General features: G+C 34.2%; 1 protein-coding gene across 15 annotated transcripts in view; it reads left to right on the plus strand.

Moving 5' to 3' along the window:
* The window catches only part of CCSER2 (coiled-coil serine rich protein 2), a 169,624-nt gene that overhangs the window by 130,093 nt on the left and 25,054 nt on the right, over nt 1-14,477 (plus strand). The gene's annotated exons all lie outside the window — the stretch shown is intronic.

Raw genomic sequence — 14,477 nt, forward strand, 5'->3', positions numbered from 1 at the left:
TTCAAGATGTGCCAGAGCCAGAGAACCATCATATGGCTATCAGTCATTATCCTATTGTATAGTGCCAAGTAATAGGTATTTCTTGTTAAGGGAATGCTGAATAAGCCAGCCTTGACTCACCCTTTGCTTCATTTTAGCAGTGGAATCCTAGTAACACAAATGAACATAGAACTATAGTAATCAACAATCTAGCTTTTAAAACTTAGGTATGGGCCTCTACATTTTATGAAATACTTATTTCTTTTTATCTAATAAGTAATTTTCTGTGTGCTCTGTATAAATATGATGGTAATAATTAATTTAATCAACAAAGGTTTGGCGAGCCTTTAGTTATTAGGCTTCTGAAGTAGAAGTGGAGAATTGGGGAAGGAAATACATAGATGAATAAGGGTTCCTCCATTAACAAGTGCTTATTAAAGGTACTGGTGATGTGATATAAAATTTAGAAAGTTCTGTAAGGTTCAAAGATTGGAAAAGTCTAGTTGGAAGAATCAAGGAGCTTGGTGAAGAAGGTGACGGTAGTGTTTGTATCTTAGAAAGCAAAAGACATGAAGTAATATTTCTTTAAAGTCAAAGGATGTGGAAACTTATCTATTTGGAAATAATTGCAAAATGAGAGAGCGTGCCTCTTGTATCTAGATGGAGGTTTGGGCTTTCCAAGTTTCTCCAGTTTCCTTACAGGGATATTTGTGCATTCTGACATTATTACTAAGTAGGTAGATGATTTCATTAAGTGTTAGCAGTTCCATTTTGCCATCCTTCTAAGAGTCTTTACTAGAAGTTCCCAGCTTTTTTGGCACCAGGAACCGGTGCTCCTATGAGAATCTAATGCCTGATGATCTGAAGTGGAGCCGAGGCGGTGATGCTAGTGCTGGAGAGCAGCTGCAAATACAGATGAAGCTTTGCTTGCTCACCCTTCTCTCACCTCCCACTGTGCAGCCTGGTTCCTAACAGGCTGTGGACCAGTGGTTGGGGACCCCTCCTTTATACCATCTCTGGCTCTCTCAACTTCACTTTTCTGGAGACTGGCTATTAGTAAGCCTGCTCACCAGACAAAAGTAAATGGTGCTGTAGAACACCCCGAGACATTTCTTAAAATGTTCTTGAGTTAGTTTTACTCTGATCTTAGTGAAGTGAAGGTCAAATTTTCAACCTAGCACTCCTAACAAACTCAGACTTTAGGCTTCCTTGTTATTTTTTATTATAGGAATCACCTGGCTCAGTACCTTTGTTTTATAGATAAGGAAACAAAAGCCAGGGAGATTAAATGGCATATTAAAGTTTCCATAATTAATCAGTGGCTGAAATAGTATTATTAACTTCAGACTGCTGACTGTTAGTCCACGGTTCCATTCCTCAAAAGTATACTGAGGAGCCTTGAAGAACTGAGAGAGGCTTTGCAGGTTGGAATGGGAGAAATATCCTTGGCAAAAGGAACAATGCAATTAAAGGCAAAAAGGTAGGAAGATACAGTTGGGTAATAATAAGTACATATTATTTTGGCTGGAACACAGACATATATTTAGGGAAATAGTTGAAGTTAGTGTTAAAGTTCATTTAAAGGTGGAATTCAAAATTTTATCTAGGAATTACTAGTAAAGTCATTTTACTAAGTTGTATTTATTTAAAGAAATTGTCACACATTTATTTAATTAAATGTTAAATATTAACATTAAATATTGAGTTTACGCTCTGATTTTTATGTTCTTTGGACTTTGTTGGATTCATTGAAAATATTAAATTATTTTGGAAACTATTCACTATAACAAAGATTTTCTTTTCTCTTAAGAAGTTACACTTGACTTTACATGTTCTTTTTTGATCAGGAACCCAACATATTTAAACAAGACGTTTTAGTAATGAGGTGGGGATATCCAGTGAGACCCTTCTTTGGCAACATCTAGTTTGTTAGGTGGTGACTTGGGGAATCAAAACATGTTTTATTAAAAAATCCCCAAATTTAGTGTAAATTTTTTTGATTTGGCTAAGCCTTTGGGAAGATTGAAAGTTATAATCTGAGTTTATAATGTTCTTCACCATTCCCTGTAGTATCTTGGGACATTTAAATGCCCTTCTTGACACTCTCATAGTTGCGGATTGTAGAATCTACCTCAACTATTTGAGATTTGTGAGACATATGGAAATATTTCCTCTGAACGTTTCCTGGAATTGGAGAAAGAAATCTGGTTGCAATGGAAGTCAGAGAAGGATGGTGAAGTGAGAGAGATACTGCCTATAGTACTTGTTGGCAGCCATTTAGGATGTGGAAATATGAAAAAAATAATAATAATGTAGACATCTCAGTCAGAACCTGTCAGAAGAAGGAGAACGGTAGACCGCCAGCAGAAACAGAGCAATGAACATTTGAGTGTGTTGAGCCCAATAAAAGTTTTCATAAATTTGTCCAAATAATTTTAAAGTAAAGAACCAACAGGAAATGAGAAGATGGAAATAAGTAATAGAACAGGAAAAAGGAAGAAAAGCAGATATTCACTTACTCATTCACAGATATTTGTGTGCCTACTCTGTTCCAGGCACTGTCTTAATCTGAGAGTGTAAACATGAAAAAGATACATACAGTCCCAGCTCTCAGGATACTTAGAGAAACTCAGGTGTGCCTAAATTATATTAATCTCACTTTTTTCCTACATGTGAAAAAGCTAAGACTAAGAAGTGACTTGTGAAAGTACTTAAGCAACTTATATACAGCAGTCTTATACCAGAAGCCAGATTTTCTAATTTGTAGGTAACATCCTAGCTGCCTCCCTTTGGAGCGGCAGTAGGAGGTAAGATGAGTAGAAGGAATAGAGAGAACAACAGAATTAGAGCTCTGAGAATGGAGGACAGAGGCTTGATCTCAGTGAGAAGTCATGAAAAGGACTTTTTTCCCAAAGAGAGAAACAGCTGCCCAGGTTTTTGCTATGTGGTAGATTTTAGTAGTCCATTGTGATAATCCACAGCACATATCTGTGGGATTTAAAATTCCTGGGAGAAAGTATTTATGGTTGAAAAGGCATAGTATCAGTATGAGTAGAAAATAGAAATTCTCCACAACCAAGTTAGGTTCAATCCAGTGTTACTATGAAGAAATCTATGGACACAGTAGATTGCATAAGTAATTTTCTCAATAGAAAGAATTATAAAATTAACACCTCTTACGGAAATGAAAAAATGTATAATGCCGAGACTTTATGAATAACATAAACCAGAAAATATATATGCTTAAAAGAGAAACACACTAAAGTCCCTTTTTATCAAGAAGTAACTGCATCCATTCTATAGCAAAAGCAAAGAAGCAAAACAATTTAAGAATATTTTAAGTTATTTAAATCATACTAACCACTGACAACCATTGTTAACATTTCATATATGGTCTTCCACATTTTTTTTTGTAATGTCCATATATATGTTTGTACAGAATTTACCGTCATATCTTTCTAGATAGAATTTTGTTGTACATGCTGGGTAGGTGGTGGCGGTAGTTGCTACTATTACTATTTTGTGTTTTTTTGCTAAACCTAGATGGAAAGAATGCATTATTTTTAATAAAAAATGAATTCCCTTAGTGTATGTTTTTTTCCTAAAGTTCTTGAAATACATTACCACATTTTGTTTTCTGAAAGAATTATACACTTTATACTACCACTAGCTAAGTTATGATCAGAAAATTGCTGAATGGGCATGATGTAAATTGAATGATTCAAGTGCTTGATATCATCAGGTTATAAGAGCCTACAATATTTACCTGTACAAAAGAGAAATGCCTGCTGCCCTGACAGGGCAGAACATCTTAGCCAGAATGGTTCCCCTTGATCCCCAACATCATCACTTCAGGTGGTACTGAGAGGCCACTCCCAACTATTTGGGTTATGACTGTTCCTGTTTTGTAATGTTTTCTTACCTTACAAATTCTGACCTTCCTCTTCCTTGTCCAGGAACCATTTTATTAGGCTCTTTTTATCATATATCCAACCTCAGCTTCTATATATTCCTGATATATTTTGATCCTTAGAATTCTGCGAGTGTCTTTCTGCCTGTAGTAATGTTTGGCTTTCATGCTACAGGTACTTTTGGTATTGTAGCTTTACTGATAGAGATTCAAACCGTTTTGGGTTTAGTTTGGATGTTATTTGTGAAATTGAACCCTAGCAAAGGAATAGTAGTTAATCACCTGCTGGGTGCTGTTAATTTAGGGTATGACAGAGGTGTCTGCTGCTATAGAGAGCTGCCTAAGACATGCCGTAGACATATTACAGGACACTTTTAAAGTATAGTTTGTGTTCAAGAACTGTATTTCTAATATTGAGCACAAATATGAAGAACCTGTTACTTTTAAAATAAGGGGTATGCGAGGCTACGTTTTGCTTGGGAAAGGAATAACGTAGTGCAGTAAACTGCCTAGGGCCATGCATTATGAAAAGAAAAGAGATATAAGACTGTTCCAGAATTGAGAATGAGAGGCTTGTCTACAGTAACACTCTCTCACAGAACTTTTTGTGCTGTCCAGTGCAGTAGCCACAAGCTACATGTGACTATTAAATACTTGAAAATGTGATTAGTATGACTGCAAAAGAGAATTTTTAATTTTACTTAATTAATTTAAATGTATATAGCCACATATGGCTAGTGAATACCATATTGGACAACACGGCTTTAGGGCTAATGATGTCTACTTAGATGGATATAAGAAAGCCACCTAAAACAGTAAGTAAAGGGGAAGTCAGTTAAGGCAGTGTTTAGAAGAAATGAAGAGAAATGAAGAAAATGCAGGTCAAATTTAGGTAGAAGGGAAAAAGAGGGAAAAGAAGTAAGAATGAGCTGAATGAAAAGATGGTACAGTCAGAGGAGAGTGGATAAATCTGCTTCTGACTAATATTCTCATTTGAGGGATAGACTATCCCGGTAAAATGGTGAAACAGATAACATGGAAAGAAGAATAACAATGTGGCAGGTGCCTAATTATTCATACAAAAATAGTTGAAGAGACTAGGAATACTGCAGGGAGTTGATGATTATGTGAAAAATCTACATTCATTTTAAATATTTAAACTCATGAAACTTTATTATAAAGATAGCATAAGCATAGTCTTATAAACATTTAACATCAATATTTGAAGATTTAAATAGTTCGCACATAAATTCTAAATTTTCATGATATATACTTTTTATAGAGCATTTGTTTGGATATCTTTAATTTAAACCAAAAAATTAAAAAACATTTCTAGACTCACACCGTCAAATCTCTGATCATTTATCCTCTTGAATCTTAAAGAAGGTATTGCCAGAAGGACCCAAAGGACCCACTTGTCCTATCATTTAATGGCATGGCCTGCATTACTCTGAAGATTGGGTGCAAGAATAAACACTGTCATATCAGTATCAGTGAGAAAGCTGCCTACCAGTTAAAACTCAAAATTTGCACAATTTGATCTGATGCTAGTTTTCTCTCATTTCAAGAACTAACTCTATTATAGATAGCAAAGGGGTAAGGAAATACGATTTTATATAAATTTTAAAATGCTCTGTTGGAATTAATACTAGTACTGAAGCAAAGCTTAATCCATTTTATAGCATATTTAAAGAGATATGCATGTAATCTATATAAATTCAGCAATTGGAATATGGTCAGCATTATCAGCAACCCTTTGTGCTTAGAATTAGGTTCTCATGCCTCAGATTTAATGGATTATGCATTAATTTCAAAATATCATAGTCAAGTATGTTCCTGTTATAACCATTTATAAAATAGAAAAGATAAAATCGGAAAACTTTATCATAGACTTATCACAAAGACCATATCAACTGTTTATAATTCCCAAAGGAAGAAGAGTTTACTTAGCAATCAGTATGTGTAGTAGCAAAGAACTCTGTTTGTTTCTTTTCTCTCTCTCCTTCTCCTTCTCTCTCTCTCCCTCTCTCTCTCCCTCTCCCTCTTCCTCTCCCTTCCTCCCTCACTGCCCGCTTCCCTCTCTCTCTTTTTTCCCCCCTGGGAGATAAGATGAAATGTTAAATGTAAGGAACAATATAACCTAAAGATTTGTCTTAAGAGTGCTCTCTTTTATACCATGTTTTAGAAGTGGGCAGTATTATTCGTTAATTTTTACATGAGATTAATGTCCTGATTTTAAGTTTAGATGTGCCATTTTCTCCTAATTGGAGAGTGTTACATTACTATTCATATATATATTTCCAGAGAGAATTAAGGGATTTATTTCTTTGCCAAGGTCTTTCTATTTATTTGTTTGTTTGTTTGTTTGTTTTTATTTTCACTATTACTTTTATTTAAAATGTGCCACTAGAAGTATTTTAAGTTCATACACACATACTTTGGTATTTAAACAAGTAATGTTTATGATGTGGTCATACAATTATTTTTAATTGTTCAATGTTTAGTGAGTATTACACATTGACCATTGAATACAGCCTATGTTTCAGTGAGCCATCTGTGTTGCTGAAACATTATATTCTAGGATACATGTATTTCTGAAAATAGTTCAAGAATTCTATTACGTGTGTCTTTTACACTGATTTCTATAAAGAATAGTACTATAACTTTCATAGATAAAACTAAAACCCAATAACAGAAATAGAATTGTTTTGCAAAGTTAGGAACAAATTAAATGTGGATATTACAGCATTTGATTTATCTGGTCATGAATTTAAGAGTATCTAAATCTGTATCCTCAAATACCAAATACCAGAACTGTAGAAGGCATTTTTGAAACCATTTAAATAAGCAGTTTTTTTGCAGTACAATTAGAAAACACAAGTATACCACCAAAGTTTTCTACTACTGAGATCCATTTCATTTGTGTAATTGCAGTTGAACTTACTGACTTGTACATCAAGAGTTCAGGCAGGACATAGCAAGGTTTTACTCTTGGGATTTAATATTAGACAGCCGTCACTGAGACATAGATGATCTTGTTAGCTTTCTAAGAAGCATCATGATCAAATCAGTCTTTCAGAAGAAATTAATTAGCTTCCCTAAGAGATAATAAAAGAGGTAACAAGTTGTTCCCCTTTTAGTCTGTGCTAGCAGAGTGATAATTTATTAGACCTTATTTCCTGTAACATCTAACTTTTCTTTTTCTTAGATTATTACAAAAACATTTATACATGGGTTTTAGATAATTACTATTTCTTAAATGTCAAATGTAACTGAAGTGATTTTTTTTTTTCAGTAAAGAATGTCCCTTTACTAAGTAGTAAGCTCTGAGGGTTCCTTTAAAAAGCTATATTAATATTCCTGATAGAGCAAGAATACTAATACTATTTCTTTTACCCTGTCCTAAAATTTCTAAACAAATGTAGCTGTCCTCATCATTCAAAACAGTGAAGTGTCAGTAACCTTCAGCCAAAGCCCACCAGAAACACACCTGTGAAACAGGTTGGGTCGATTACTTGTGGCCAAGGAGGAACCATCTTAAAAAGGTGTGTCAGAAAGAAGCTTTTTAGCAGCGGTCTCCAACCTTTCTGGCACCAGGGACTGGTGCTCCTATGAGAATCTAATGCCTGGTAATCTGAAGTGGAGCTGAGGCAGTGATGCTGGTGCTGGGAAACGGCTGCAAATACAAATGAAGATTCCCTTGCCCACCGCTCACCTCCTGCTGGTTAGCCTGGTTCCTCACTGGCCACAGACCCATACTGGTCTGCAGCCCTGCTGTTGGGGACTGCTGTTTTATAGGATTTGAGCTTTTCTTGGGTGATTAGGGGGAAGGACTAAGGAAGCAGGGGTTTGCTCAGATTAAATGCTATCAGAAAGTGGATAAGTCTAGGGTATTTTGTGAATGGTACAATGACTTTGTTTTTATTCTGTACTTACACAAAACTATGAAGCAGTTTCGTTTTGTTTCATGTTATTTCATGTTATCATGGTCTCAGAGTAACCTTGATATTCTGTGAGATTGTTTATGAGATCAGTTCTGGAGACTAAGGGCTGCTTGTTATCTCTCAGAAGGAAATACATCTGGCATAAATTATCTAAAATTTTACTAACCCGATGAGATTTCTTCTGTACAGATAAAAAATTAACATTTGGATTGTTAACTTTATGTTTTCAAATTACTTACTGTACTTTGTCATGTTTTAGTGTTGTTGGTGATGGTAAAAGTAATAATTACATGAGAATATTGTGAAGTAAGAGAAATTTGGAGAGTTACACTTGGATCACATTATGGAGACTTAGATGTTAAACTGAGAACTTTCTACTTAATTCTGTAGCCAGAAGGTTCTAGGAGGCTTAACCATATTTTGCTGCAGGAAAAGTAATGTGAGAGGAAAAACTGAGTCTCTTGAGGCAGGAGCTGTGTCCCATTTCTCTGTGTGCGCTTAGCACATGATTCCAGCAGGAATGAATTAATCCCATTGAGCACAGAAGGAAGGTAGGGAAGGTTATTATAATAGCCTAGGCAAGAGTTGATGAGGACTAACCTATGATAGTTGATCTCTCATGGAGATGGAGAGAAGGTCACCGAGGCAGAATCTTGATAAGTGATTGGATGAGAAGGGTGTGAGAGGGAAGGTGATGAATATGTTATTAAACCTGGATGACGAGGAAGATGGCAAGTCAGTCATAAAAATAGGAAAACCTGGAGAAAGGATATTATTAGAGAAGGAAATTGCTGAAGGTTTTAGGTATATATTTTAATCTCTTGAGTTTGAGATTCTGGCATAACAAAAGGTAGAGGAGTTTGAATATGTAGGATTGGAACTCGAAAGGTGCAGGAAAGTTAGGTAAAAACGTAGATTGAAAGTGGGTGGAGGACAGAAATCTTTAGCAATAGAGCTTCATCCACTGGGAAAGCTCAGTGCTACAATGCCAAGTGCCACAGACTCCTTTGGCAACAAATAAGACCCTTCCAGGAAGCTTCTTAAGCTGTCATAGAAGAGGGAAAAATATGTAAACTAATCTTTATGAATCAGGAAGTTTTATCTCTTCAGTGCTAAGATAAAAGTTCCCCTTCCTCTAACCTCAAGTGGTAAATTTAAATAACTCATCTGTTCCCATTGCTGATTTAAAGAAAAGCAGCTCTTTGAGAGAAGAGCTTCATTTGTTCTGGAGGACTTGGCTCATAGCTTCTTGTCTTATCCCTTACAGTTAGAGTTCACAGAGATGTTTTTTTATGTGAAGACTTGGACTCTATAGGCGTTAACTTGAGAGAAATGAAGAGTTTCCTCTAAAACTCTTAGTCCAGACACTCTTGGTTTTTTATTTTTTGTTCCTTTATATTTTTATTTATTTTTTGCCCCACCAGTTTAAGGTATAATTAGAATATTATCCATGTGGTTAAACTATTTGTCAGATATAAGTTTTCCTAAAAAGTGTGTTCTCCCCTTGGATGGGACATATGGTCATATACTGTTTAATGATGGAAATAAATTCTGAGAAATGCATCATTAGGCAGTTTCATGATTGTACAAAATAAGAGTGCACTTACACAAACCTACATGGTATAGCCTACTACACACTTTGGCTATATGGCATATAGCCTATTGCTCCTAGGCTATAAGTCTGTACAGCTTGTTACTACAAAGAACACAAAATTAAATCAAGCACAAGAGAAAATAATGCAATCAAGAGACGTGGTAAACATAAGATGTATGAGGCTGCTGGTGTAACATGGCGTACTAAACTTTTTTTTTGTAGAAAGAGTACACACTAAAATTAAACAATAAAAAGTATAGTATAGTAAATACATAAACCAGTAACATAGTCATTTATTATCATTATCAAGCATTATGTATAGTACATAATTGTATCTGCTATACTTTTGTATGACTGGCAGCACAGTAGTTTTGTTTACACCAGCATCACCACCAACACATGGGTAATGCATTGTGCTCCAACTTTATGATGGCTGTGACATCGCTAGGTGATAGGAATTTTTCAGCTCCATTGTAATCTTATGGAATCACTGGTCATATATGCAGTGGGTCATTGACTGGAAGGAACGTCATTGTGTACCACATGACCATTCAGGTGCATACCTACCACTTTTTGTTTGCATACACAACCACTGTGGTTTCTTTAGCAGAATGCATCTCATATCTGCCACTTCATCTTAAAAGTCATCAGAAAATTTAAAGTGGATTCAAAGGAGCAAAAGGTTCTTTTCTGGCCAAAGCTTAGGGATCTTCATGGCTTCTATTAAGAAAGAATTTTATATACTGTTCTGCCTTCTAGATTAGTGCTAAAATCGAAATATAATGTGAGCTGCATGTATAATTTAAATGTTCTAGTATCTAAAGTTAAGTAAAAAGAAATATGCAAAATTAGTTTTAATAAAAGATTTTATTTCACCCAATAGTACCGTTTGAATGTATAATCAGTATAAATAAAATCCTGAGATATTATATTCCAATTTTTGTTTTTTGTTTTTTGTAATAAGTCATTAACATCTGGGGTGTATTTTACATTTATAGCACTTTTTAACTTAGACTATTCATATAGCCCCCATGTGCCTACTAGCAATCATATTGGACAGTGCAGCTCTATATGGAGGTCATTGGGTTAGGCTTTAAACCTGAACTAAATGGCAGGAATTGACCCCCCCCCAAAAAAAAAAATTCTAGTAAATTCCTTCAGCTTTTAAAACATAGCTCCATTTATTCATTCATTCATTCAGCGAACTTTATCTAGTTTTTTTCTATATTTCAATCCTATATTTCAGTGCTAAGGGCTTGATACTAAATCAAAGACCTTACCTGATTCTTAGTTTATGATATTCATGGGCAGACAACAAAGGGTAAACTAGAGATAACAGGACAGTGGGCCCTGTTTATGGACCAGAGGATGCTAGACTTGTCTTTCAGATATGGGGACTAGACGTTTTGGCTCTTAAATCTGTCTTCAAACTGCTGTGACTTCTGGCAGTCTTCAGTTAAGGAGCTAGTATATTCCATCACTCACTGCTGGAACAGATTCATTCATCTGGGAACTTTTTCATTCTTTGTGTTGTCTTTTTGCTCAAACTCTGGTCTCACACCCTTTCTTTCCATCTTACAAATCCTGAATCTTCTAAGTTTCTAAGTATGCTCTTCCCCACAAATTCTCTTTTTTGGTAGAAACACCTCCAGTAGAAATGGAATCATGGGGAGCCAATGCATGCTTTTTCTCAGTGCTGCTGCTTAGAGTTGCTTAGATGTCTGGTGTCTCTGAACTTGCCTGGTCACATGGTTTAGTTAGCCTTATCTCATTTTATAGCTAGTTCAGATTTTTGTTTTTGTTTTGTTTTTTTTTACTGTTGAAAGGAATACATAATCTTTCTTCTTTTCATATGCAGGGAAATTGTCTTTAATTTATAGAGATGAGAAGATCCTTAACCATATTTTTTTTGTCTCTCAAAGAAAATATGACCCTACCAATATAGTGAGCATTTCAAATAATTTTCTATATTACTCTGATGTGCCTTATGGTATTTTTACTCTTATTTTTTTACTTTTTATTTTAAAATACTTATAGATTTACAGAAAGTTGCAAAAATAGTACAGAAAGATCCTTCGTAGCTATCACCCAATATCCAAATCACAGTGGTTACCTAAATACAGTTATAGCACAATATCAAAACCAGGAAATTGACATTAGTATATGCATAGTTGTGTTCTATGCCATTTTATCATTTGTGTAGATTCATGTAACAACTACCACATTTAAGGTACAGAATTATCACACCATTACAAAGTTCTCCCTTTTGTGCTGCCTTTTAATAATCAAAACCACTCCCTCCTTCCCCTACCATTCCTAACTCCTGTCAACCACTAATCTGTTTTCCGTATCTATAATATTGTCAAGAATTTTATATAAATGGTAAATGATGTGTGAGCTTTTGAGATTGGCTTTTTTACACCCAGCATAACATCCTAGAGATTCTTCCAAGTAGTTATGTCTGTCAGTGATTTGTTCCTTTTTATTGCTGAGTGGGATTCCATGACATGGATAGTCCATTGTTTGTTTAACCACATTTGTTAAGAGACATTTTAATAGTTTCCAGTTTGAGGCTATTAAAAGTAAAGCTGCTGTGAATATTGTGAAGATCGTTTATAGATATAAATTTTTATTTCTCTGGGTCAAATGCCCAGTAATGTGATTTCTGGGTCATATGATAACTATATGTTTTATTTTTAAAGAATCTGCCAAACTGTTTACCAGAGCAGCAATGCCATTTTAGATTCTTGTTAATATTGTATGAGTGATCCATTTTCTCTACATCTTCACCAGCATTTAGTGTTCATTGTTTTTTATTTTAGCTCTTCTGGTAGGTGTGTAATTGTGGTTTTAATATATATTTCTCTAATGGCTAATTATGGTGACATCTTTTCATGTGCTTATTTGCTGTCTTTGTTGAAATGTCTCTAAATGTCTTTTTTTCCCCCATTTTCTAATTGGATTGTTTACTTTTCCACTGTTGCATTTTGAGTTATTTGTATATTCTCAATGAATCCTTTGTCCACTTTGGAAGTATTTTCCTCCAGTAGCTTGTCTTTCATCCTTTTCAGAGTCTTTCACAGAGCAAAATATTTTAATTTTGATGAGGTCCAGTTTAGTGATTTTTTTTTCTTTTATGGGTTGTGCTTTTTGTGTTATGTCTAAACTCTTCCCCCAGCGAAAAACATTGAAAATTTTGTTTTCTTCTAAAATGTTTATAGTTTCACATTTTATATTTAAATATATGATCCATTTTACAGTAGACTAGTGGTTACCAGAGTGTAGGGAGAATGGAGTAAAAAGGGTCAAATATGTGATAGAAAGAAATCTATGAGCTGTGAACACAGAATGCAATGTATATATATGACTTACTATTGAATCGTATACTTGAAACTTATTGGATTTTGTTAATGCCACAATAAAAAGTAAAATAAAATAATGTTTAAAAAATCTGTGATCCATTTTGAGTTACTTTTTATGTAATATATGAGGTTTAGGTCAGGGTTCATTATTTTCCTGCAAATATCCAGTTATTTTGTACCATTTGTTTAAAAGACTGTTCTTTCGCTATTTAATTACTGTTGTGTCTTTATAAAATATCAGTTGTTGATATTTGTGTGGATCTGCTTCTGGATTCTCTGTTACATTGATTTATTTGTCTGCTTCTACACCAATACCTGTCTTGATTGCTGTAGCTATTTAATAAGTCTTAAATTGAGTAGAGTGATTCCTTCTATTTTATTATTCTTTTTCGAAATTTTTAACATATTTCTAGTTCTTTTACCTTTCTACATACTTTTTGAATAAGCTTGTCTATATCAGAAAAAAAAAATTTGCCAGGATTTTGACAGAAAATGTGTTATACTTAACTGTCATTTGGGGGAAAATTAACATCTTTAATGTCTTGAGTATTCCAGTTTATGAATAAGGTATATCTCTCCATTAATTTAAATTTTCTTTGATTATTCACCATTTTCTAGTTTTCAGAATATGTGTTCTCCACATGCTTTCTTAGGCTTATTAAACATTTAACTTTTTTGAGTGATTATAAATGACACTGTATTTCAGTTTCCATGTGTTCATTGCTGGTATTTAGAAATGCAATTGATTTTTGTACATTGATCTTTTTCCTGTGAACTTTTAAAAATCATTTATTAGTTCTGGGACTTTTTCTGTAGATTGAGGTTTTCTACATGGACCATCATGTCATCTGCAAATAAGAATAGTTTTCTTACTTTTGATCTACATGTCTTTTATTTCCTTTTCTTGTATTATGCTACTGTTGAATAAGAATGGTGAGAATAGGCATTCTTGCCATGTTCCTGCTCTAAGGGAAAAAACATTCACCATTTAGTAAATGTTAACCATAGACATTTGAGATACGCTTTTTACCAAGTTGAAGAACTTCCCGTCTATTACTAGTTTGCTGAGTTTTTATCATGAATGTGTGTGTTAGATTTTGTTAAATGCTTTTGCTATACTAATACATGTGAACAAGTGATTTTTTGTATTTTAGTGTATTAATTGCATTGATTGATTTTTGAAAATTAATTGTTCTTGTTGACTTCAACCCCACGTGGTCATGGTGTATAATTTTTTTTAATATATTTCTGAATTCTATTTTAGTAGTATTTTGTTAAGGATTGTTTATATCTGTATTCATGAAAGATAATGGTGTGTGTGTGTGTGGTGCTTTGGTTTTCTGTTTGGGTAATTCCATCTTCATAAATGAGTGAGAATGTGTTATTAGTCTTCTGCTTTCTGGAAGAGATTTTGTAGAATTGGTGTTAATTTTTAAATGTTTGGTAAAATTCTCCAGTGAAACCATCTGGCTCTGTAGATTTCTTTTTTGGGAGTTTTTTCATTGTTATAGAACTATTCAAATGTTCTGTTTCATCTTGGGTGAGTTTTGATAGTTTGTGGTTTTGAGGAATTACTACATTTCTTCTGAGTCGTTGAATTTATGACGTAAAGTTGTTCATCGCATTCCATTATTATCTTCTTAATGGCTGGAATATCCATGTTGATATCCTGTTTCATTCATGATTTT

Source organism: Pteropus medius, unplaced genomic scaffold, assembly GCF_902729225.1.
Source record: "Pteropus medius unplaced genomic scaffold, Ma_sr-lr_union100, whole genome shotgun sequence".
Taxonomy (NCBI): Eukaryota; Metazoa; Chordata; class Mammalia; order Chiroptera; family Pteropodidae; genus Pteropus; species Pteropus medius.